This window comes from Zea mays, chromosome 5, assembly GCF_902167145.1.
Source record: "Zea mays cultivar B73 chromosome 5, Zm-B73-REFERENCE-NAM-5.0, whole genome shotgun sequence".
Taxonomy (NCBI): Eukaryota; Viridiplantae; Streptophyta; class Magnoliopsida; order Poales; family Poaceae; genus Zea; species Zea mays.
In genome coordinates, this window is record NC_050100.1 from 195,268,990 (window position 1) to 195,277,706 (window position 8,717).

Consider the following 8,717-nt stretch of genomic DNA (forward strand, 5'->3'; position numbering starts at 1 on the left):
TAGTGTTTTTCGACCGACCGACCGATCGGCCGGCCGGCTCGCTCGTCGTGCCTCGTTTTTTTTTTCTTTTCCTTTTCCTTTGAGCATGCAATGCAATGGTTCGTGCCTGGTGGAGGAGGTGCAGTGCAGCTAGGTAGCCAGAGCCAGAGCCAGGCCACTAATGCGCGGCTCATAATAATCATTGTACTGCCCGGACTCGAGACCGTGATATTGATCGAGGGAGGGAGGGGTCGTCGTCCAGGCTGTGGTTGGTGCAGTAGGCCTCGTGGTCATGGGCCAGGATCTGTATGATCCAGTTGGTTTGCGAGTCGCTGTCAGCTGCATATATTTATATATATAATTTCCAGTACTGATCGAGCTGAGCTGCAGCAGCGGCCAGCGATCGAGTAGTGACTGACCGCCCAAGGGAGAAGGGACGGCAGCTGCATGCCTGCATGCGCCTGGTTGTGGTTGGTAGGGCGATCGGATCTCTGTGAAAACTATGTGCGTGTGTGGCGGTGTGTGGGCGTACCAATAGCCCATTATCTGCGGATGACACACCTCTGCCTGCCTCTGCCTGTATGGTGTTGTGGAGCTTCAGATGTGCATCAGTGCATGGCCGGGCGCCTCTCTCATCTGCAGTAGTACAATGCTACGCGCCTACAACGTTTGGTGGACGTCTGGTCTCTGCTCGATCTCTCAAAGCTACATAACCTCTACCTACCGCATTGTCTGTAGCCAATTAGCCATACTTGCCTTTTCTGCGCGAACTGAACCTCTGGTGCCTACAGAACTGGACACCTTCACACCTATAGCTTTTAGCCAAGACCACCTGTTTGTTCTGTTTACGATGAGCTCCAATGTACTACAACGCTAGCTAGTACTATACTCAAGTTCTGAAAGGGTCTTATCGAACGTACGATGAGATTTGCACGTACAGATTCGAGCTGCTGGCGGTGGCGCCAAGTGGCTGGACTTGCTTCAGACGTGCACAAGATCGCTGTCATCCTTGACCAGTACGTCGGCCATCAGAGACTACTGCGGGGGGTGGGGGGGGGGGGGGGGGGGGGGGGGGGTTGTTCACGAAAGACTGCGTCTAGCTAATTTGGACGCCCCAACGACGGTCGTTGCTTGCTCTCACGCATGTTTCCATTTCCCGACGATCCCGTCAGTGTCCAATTAGCGATTCGTTGGCGCCTCAAATCACCACGCCAACCGGAGATGCTGCTGCCTCATGCTGCTCTGTTTGCCCTGCCACACGCGTACGCCCGGCAGCACAGCGCAGCCTCGCTAGCTCCTGGGTCACGCAACGCAAGGCCACACCGGCCGGTGCAGTGCTATGCAACTGGCATCTAGCTAAGCGCTGATGATGCTTCGCGCCACACACCAGTGGTTGAGCGATCGATCGATGCATGGATGGATGGGGATCGATCACAATGAAAAGACACGATTAATTGTATCTGTAGGTGTGGTTGGTTGCCATGCATGCATGCAATACCTACCTAAATTTGCTGAAATATAATCTTTAAACGTTCTGATACATTATTATTATTATATATAATGATGATCTGGAAAAGCCGGTTGCTTTGCCTTTACCTTTAGTTAGTAGACCCCCTTTTATGCTTCGTTCTTTAATCATTGATCGGAGGCGGCAGGGTGACATGCTCTTTAATTATTATTATTGTAGTGCTGCTGTTGCATTAGCCAGCCCTTGACGACAGCCTAGAAATGATGGTACACAAGTTTTATGGAAAGGGCATAGCTCCTTTACAGCAGCTAATTTGTTCTCAGTGAACAAATAGTTGTAGGATTTGGACAGGAAGCGGTGAATGAGTTATGCATCTTCAGTTAAACCTAAATAAGATGATAAATGTCAGAGTGGGGCGGGTGGACGGTATGATGTTAGAGCATCTCCAAAAAAAACATAAACTACTCCACAACATATTGGGAAAGCGCACAACAAAGAACAGATCATTATTCTATACCTCTATATAACCCACTAGTTTCAACTTTACAAAACTCACCCAACCAAATCACTCCAACTCATACCCCCCGAATCCACCAAACAAATTGCACAAAAAAAAACACACCCTCGAAATTAATGGTTCAAATGATTCGATAACCCTTCTCTCTCTTACTCAATCAAATCCAATGACCAATGTTATTTGGATCAACCTTCATCTCTCATCCCTCACATGTATGACAACCTAATGCCTCCCTCCTCCTTCACGACCTAGCCACCCTCTCTCCCTCCCCCCCCCCCCCCCCCCCCCCCCCACTCACACCATTACCGGCTCATCCCCCTCCCCGAAATCGTAGCGTTAGCACGGGCATGTAGACCTTTATGGCCCTTTGATCAAGTTTCATGGGGGAATATTATCTTTTGTTTCAGTTGGTCGAGCACATCACCGGCCACCGAGCATCCTCTCCGCGTGGTTATCTAGCCTTGTCTCGCCTTCTCCATTTCTAAGGCCTCACTCTATTTGATCCATCACTATCTTTGTTTGTCATGGCGAACTCTCTGCCTACTATGTTTTCCCCTCACCTTCTTCTTCATCTATGGTGACCCCCTATTGTCAAATCTGCCACCATCTCCCATCATCGTCTAACCCATCTGCTCATAACACCATCGTGCCCTTGAGACAACCTAACTCATCCATTTCTCATGACCGCTAGTCAGCGTAGCCTTGCCACAATGCCCCCCAACCAAACCTATACATGTCCATTTGTGTCGTCTATTACGACAGGGCATGAGTACGATATCATACAACACGGTAAGTTTGGTTGTCTAACCATGTCATGCATGTCAAGGATCGAGCCCAGACATGGCACTAGCAACTCTTACATGTGTCGTGCCAGTACGGTAGGCATGACCTCCACCTCTACATAAATAACGTCTCATTCAACTCCAAAGTTTATTTAAACTTTAAAACAGAAAAGATTACATAAAAATTTCATAAATAACTCATTAAAACTTTCAAATAACACCTCGTCGTAGGTTATATAATATTTCGTATAGTTTTCATTCATTTTTTCATACAAAAACACATAAGTTCCACTCCCTCTGTCCCAAAATATTATTCGTTCTAGCTCTTGATTTTTATGTCTATGTTCAAATGGGTAATGATGAACCTATACACATATATAAAACAAATACATTAATTATTATATGAATCAACTAAAAAGGTAAAACAAATTTTATTTTGGGGCAGAGGGGGTAACTTTTAGCGGATCTTAGAAACCTATTCACAAGTCGCAACTCGTTATAGACAACATCAAATAATCAAACACATATAGAAAATAGTTCAAAGTGAGTTATTCATGCAATGGTTGTCTTGATAAAACCTAACTAGGCAAAACTCACACCTCGTAAGAAAACTTGACATACCAGCTCTACTGTTCATAAGTTCATACAATACTCAAGAGTTATTATATATCATTATTATAAACTCATTCATCCTCATCATAAAGACACAAATCATCAAAAGTATCTTCAAGGTCCTTGTCCTCGATGTAGTGATGTTGCTTAGCATTAGCTAGCTCTCAATCTTTCATAGATGAGATCATCTTGACCATGTCTGAGTTCAAGCATTGTCATTTATCCTCCAAAATCCTACCAAATAGACTAAATGTACTCTAAGGATATTGTTGAAACATGCACTATTAGTATATCCTTGGCTAATAGCGCAAGCACTGGATATGTTAGCTTGTGCTCCTATCACCAATGAAAGATATCAAATTCATCGTCGTTTTTCTGATTGACAATGTCACTATCAAGGTATGATGATAGCTTAGTGACCACAACAATAACATTAAATGATGCATTGTCTAGGGTGATAGAGGACACCCAATTCTTTAATCCATACTCAAGGTATGTCAACGTCTGATGACAAATAGGAATAAACGAAGGTGAGGATGGAGATTGGAATATAAGTGGTCAAGGAGGAGAGCGACCAGTTGAGGCGACAATGAAGTGAGCGATAGTGGGAGGAGTGTTATGGTTTCTCCATCCACCGCTTGCTTGCTCTTTTAGACAGAGGCGTGGGACTATGTCGGTGTTTTGGGTCCGACCGCACACCCAGGGTTGCCCCTCAAGGTGTTTTTAGGAGTAGGACGGTGTCAACGACTGTAGCAAAATGGTTCGTGTCGATCGCACGAGGGACAGTAGACAAGATTTGCAGGTTCGGGCCGCTTAGAGATGTGTAACACCCTACGTCCTGGTGAGTATACGAGTGTGGTTACAAGAGGGCTCTCTGGATTGAAGGCACAGAGAGTTAATGAGGATGGCTAAGTAAAAATAGGGTCGATCGATCTAAAGGGGTGCCCCCTAGGCCTTATATACTTGACCGTGGGGCAGTACAGGTGGATATGATAACAACGAGTAGCTAAAAGGTAGTGAACCTCTTGAATTTATCCCTACGTAACCCTTGCCGACTTATCCTCGCATGGCTCTGTTGCATGGGGGTTTTAGCGCGGGAAAGTCGGGTCTCTGTTGCGATTTACTCGCTCGACGTTGTGGGCCATCCGGGTTTGCATCAATCCGGTCTTACGTCTTCTCTGCTTTGTTGGTTGTTTCTCCTCAGGCCCACGAAGGAATGACCTTACGATTTATTGGGCCCTTGGGCCTTTCGTGAGGTCTTTTATTTCTTTAGTGGACCCGGGGGATATCCATCCCCCACAAGCCCCCGATCTTTGGGTTGATTTAGAGGTAATCAACCCAAAGATCCAAGGTCCAAAAAATGACTTCCTGTTGTCTTCTTTTGCTCTGATCACTCGTTCGACCGAGTTTTAGTTCTGTGCTTGTGCCTTAGAGGTCGGCATTTTGATTTGCAGGATTCTGAACTTCATTGGGTGCACCGGAGGTGCACCCAATGGGTGTAGCCCCCGACCTTTGAGTAGATTTTTAGAAGATAATCTACTCGAAGGTCTTCACCAGAAATTATCTCCATTTGCGCTTCTGCATCTCGGTTGAGGATTGGTCTTTTTAATCTTGTCCCACGCCTTAGAAGTCGGCACTATCTCGGTTTGGAATGATAATCCATGGGGTGCACCGGAGGTGCACCCAATGGGTGTAGCCCCCGACCTTCAAATGGATTTTTAAAGGGTAATCCATTCGAAGGTCTTCCTTTTGCTTGTAAAAATTGGCATGAAGCTATTTGCATTATGCTTTGGAGGTCAGCATTATGTCATCAATATTTTGCTGCAGAGGTCAGCATATATTTTGTCTTTAGCAGCCGAGTTTGCAATCCATCCATATCTTGCTAGGTAATGCAATTTATTTGCTTCTGCGACTTGATTGGACGTTTGATGGACGTTCTCTGTCTAGTCCTCACGTCGCTTCTGTCGGCCACATCTTGTACTTTGCTGGCTATATTTGGCTTTCCTCTGATCCTTACTGATATCTCATTTTTGTCTTGAGGTATTTACTGCGTGCCCTGCACGGATGTGACCATTTTTGAAAAATATACTGATAATTCCTGGGCGTCCCCCCCAATGGGTGTGGGCAAGGGACGGCTTGGTACGCTGAGTGTTTTAGCCGGCTGCTTCTGAGTAGTAATGTGATGGGACGGCTAGTGCAATCATATCCTTTGCGCTGTTGACTGGAGTCCCAATGGGTGTAGTGTTGCATGAAACGCGTCAGCCGCCTGACGTGTCTTCAGATGGGTGGGAGTGCTTATTGAATGCTTTGCGACTGTTCAGTGGCCGCGGTTGGAAGTGAGCGGTTGCCTTTCCCTTCTATAAATAACGCCCTTGCTCCTCTGGTTTTTTCACATCTCTTCGCTGTTCTTTACTGCATCCTTCTCCTCCCTTCTGTCTGCTTCCACCATGGGCAAGGGTAACAAATGCAAGCGTGAGCCAACTCCTCCGTCGGAGGATTTCGGCGACTCGGAATACTCGGAGGAGGAGTTCTCCTCCGAGTCCGAGGGATCTCCGGCTCCCGTCTCTCCCCCGGCGTCGTCTGATGATTCAGACGACTCCCAGGGGATTGCCGCGGAGGTCTGGACGTATATCCGGGCCGTCGAGCGCTCCGGGCTCGAGGGCTCGGATGAGTCTGAGTTCTCCTCGGACGAGGAGGACTCGGACGGCGGCGAGGACGAAGATGACGACGACGACGACAGCGACGACGACGATGGTGGCGACGGCGACGGTGATGGCAGCAACGGCGGCGGGGGCAGCGGCGGCAAGGGCAGCACTAGAGGCGGCAGCAGCACGGGCAGCACCAGGGGCGGCGGCGGCAAGGGCAGCAGCAGCAAGGCCAGTGGCTAGACGCCACTGGTCTTTAGATATTAGTATAGTGTAGTTAGAATAATGTAGTAGTAATGTAGAGTAGTATAGTGTAGTTTAGTAGTAGTAGTAGTAGTAATGTAGAGTAGTAGTAGGGAAGCACCAACTCGCAAAGAGTTGGTTTGTAAGCTTATTATCTTCCCCTTAATGAAAAACCGACGTTGGCCCCTTCTCGATGACTCGCTTTCCCTTATTGTTGAACTAATCCTTTTGATACAGTAGATGAATAACTTGTGCATCACACTGACGCTTCCAGAAGTAGTTGCCGAGTAATATTGTAGTCGGTATCGGCGTTTTAGAAACAACACTGAGCGATTGAAGGTCGACATCAGCATTTTGGAAGTAACACCGAACAATCGAACACGAGATCAGCGTTTTAGAGGCAACGCCGAGTAAGTGAAGGTCGACATCGGCATTTTAGAAGTAATGCCGAGCGATTGAATACGAGGTCAGCGTTTTAGAGGTAACGCCGAGTGATTGAAGGTCGGCGTCGACATTTTAGAAGTAATGTCGAGCGATTGAATACGAGTTCAGCGTTTTAGAGGCGACGCCGAGTGATTGAAGGTCGGCGTCGGCATTTTAGAAGTAATGCCGAGCGATTGAATACGAGTTCAGCGTTTTAGAGGCGACGCCGAGTGATTGAAGGTCGGCGTCGGCATTTTAGAAGTAATGTCGAGCGATTGAATACGAGGTCGGCGTTTTAGAGGCAACGCCGAGTGATTGAAGGTCGGCGTCGGCATTTTAGAAGTAATGCCGAGCGATTGAATACGAGGTTAGCGTTTTAGAGGCAACACCGAATGGTTGAAGGTCGACATCGGCATTTTAGAAGTAATGCCGAGCGATTGAACACGAGGTCGGCGTGTTAGAGGCAACACCGAGTGATTGAAGGTCGGCGTCGGCATTTTAGAAGTAATGCCGAGCGATTGAATATGAGGTTAGCATTTTAGAGGCAACGCCGAATGGTTGAAGGTCGACATCGGCATTTTAGAAGTAATGCCGAGCGATTGAACACGAGGTTGGCGTGTTAGAGGCAACGCCGAGTGGTTGAAGGTCGACATCGGCATTTTAGAAGTAATGTCGAGCGATTGAACACGAGGTCGGCGTGATAGAGGCAACGCCGAGTAATAGCTGGCCGCATGAGTTATTTTGAGGATAATAACCGAGTGATGAAGTGGCACGTCGGCTTTTTCGGAAATAACTGCCAGATGTCCACGTGGCATGCTGGGGTTTCGGAAATAACCGCCGGGTGATGACTGGGCACTTTTTGAAGCGGTATCTGGCTCAAGAATATCCCATAAGAGTTGCGCTTTTAGCCGCCTTTGCTTTTCGTGCCCTAGTTCTTGCATTCCCGCATCTGAATCTTCTCTGCCACTCGCCTCCTACTCTGTCCGCCGGTGAAAAGCAAGATGGCGCCCAAGAGGAAAACTGCGAACTCGTCTGCCGCGGTGATCCCTGCAATCGACCCCAACAGTCAGTTACCCTTCGCAGGTAACCATATGTCCGTTATTTCCGAAGCTGAGCTTCTCCGGCTCGTTTCCGTCGGGGTTCTTCCTCCGCGGGAACTCTGTTCTTGGCGGATTTGCCACGGGACTACTGTCCCAACAGAGGATACCCACGAGTCTGTAGTTTACGCTCCTTTTCTTCTCCGCGGCCTCGGCCTTCCCATCTCTCCTTTTTTCCGCGGCCTCCTTGATTTCTATCATATCAACTTGACCCATTTGAACCCTAATTCCATTCTGCAAATCTCCATTTTCGTTCACCTATGCGAAGCCTTTCTCGGCGTGCTGCCGCATTTCGGTTTATGGAAGTATCTGTATCATTGCCGCCCTGGGATGGCCGGGGGGCAACATCAGTTGGTCGGAGGTGCCAGTTTGGAGATGCGCCGTGGGCGGAAAACTGAGTATCTTGAGATTCCCCTCAAGGATAGTATTAAGGGGTGGCGTCTAGAGTGGTTTATAGTTGATAATTATGGAAATTCTCTCCCTTCCTGGTCGGGAAGACAGCCAGATGTTCGCACTCCGAGTTGGACTGAGTCTCCCACGGATCAGGAAGTGGCTGAGGCAGGTGTGTTGCTGGCTGAAGTTGGACTGCTGAAAGAGAGAGGTCTAACTGCTGAAGCGGTGGTCACTGACTTTGTTTTTAAGAACATTCAGCCACTGAAAGATAGGGCCTATCCGGCATATCTGTATCGAGGGCTGGCCGACTCAACTCGGGTTACCAATAGGAGAATTCCTTCTGTAGACTTGGTAAGCCGACTTGAAATGATCCTCAGGGGTAAAGTTTCAAATGTTGGTGCTCCAGTGACATACTAGGCCTGGAACCTACCTCCTCCCAAAGCCTTCACCCTTTTTGTGTCAAATCCGCTTGTGACTGATAGCAATTTGGGCCTTAGAGTGCGACCCTCTGATGAAGAAGTCAGTACTTTGGTTGCTTCGCTCGGGGAAATTCCTGAT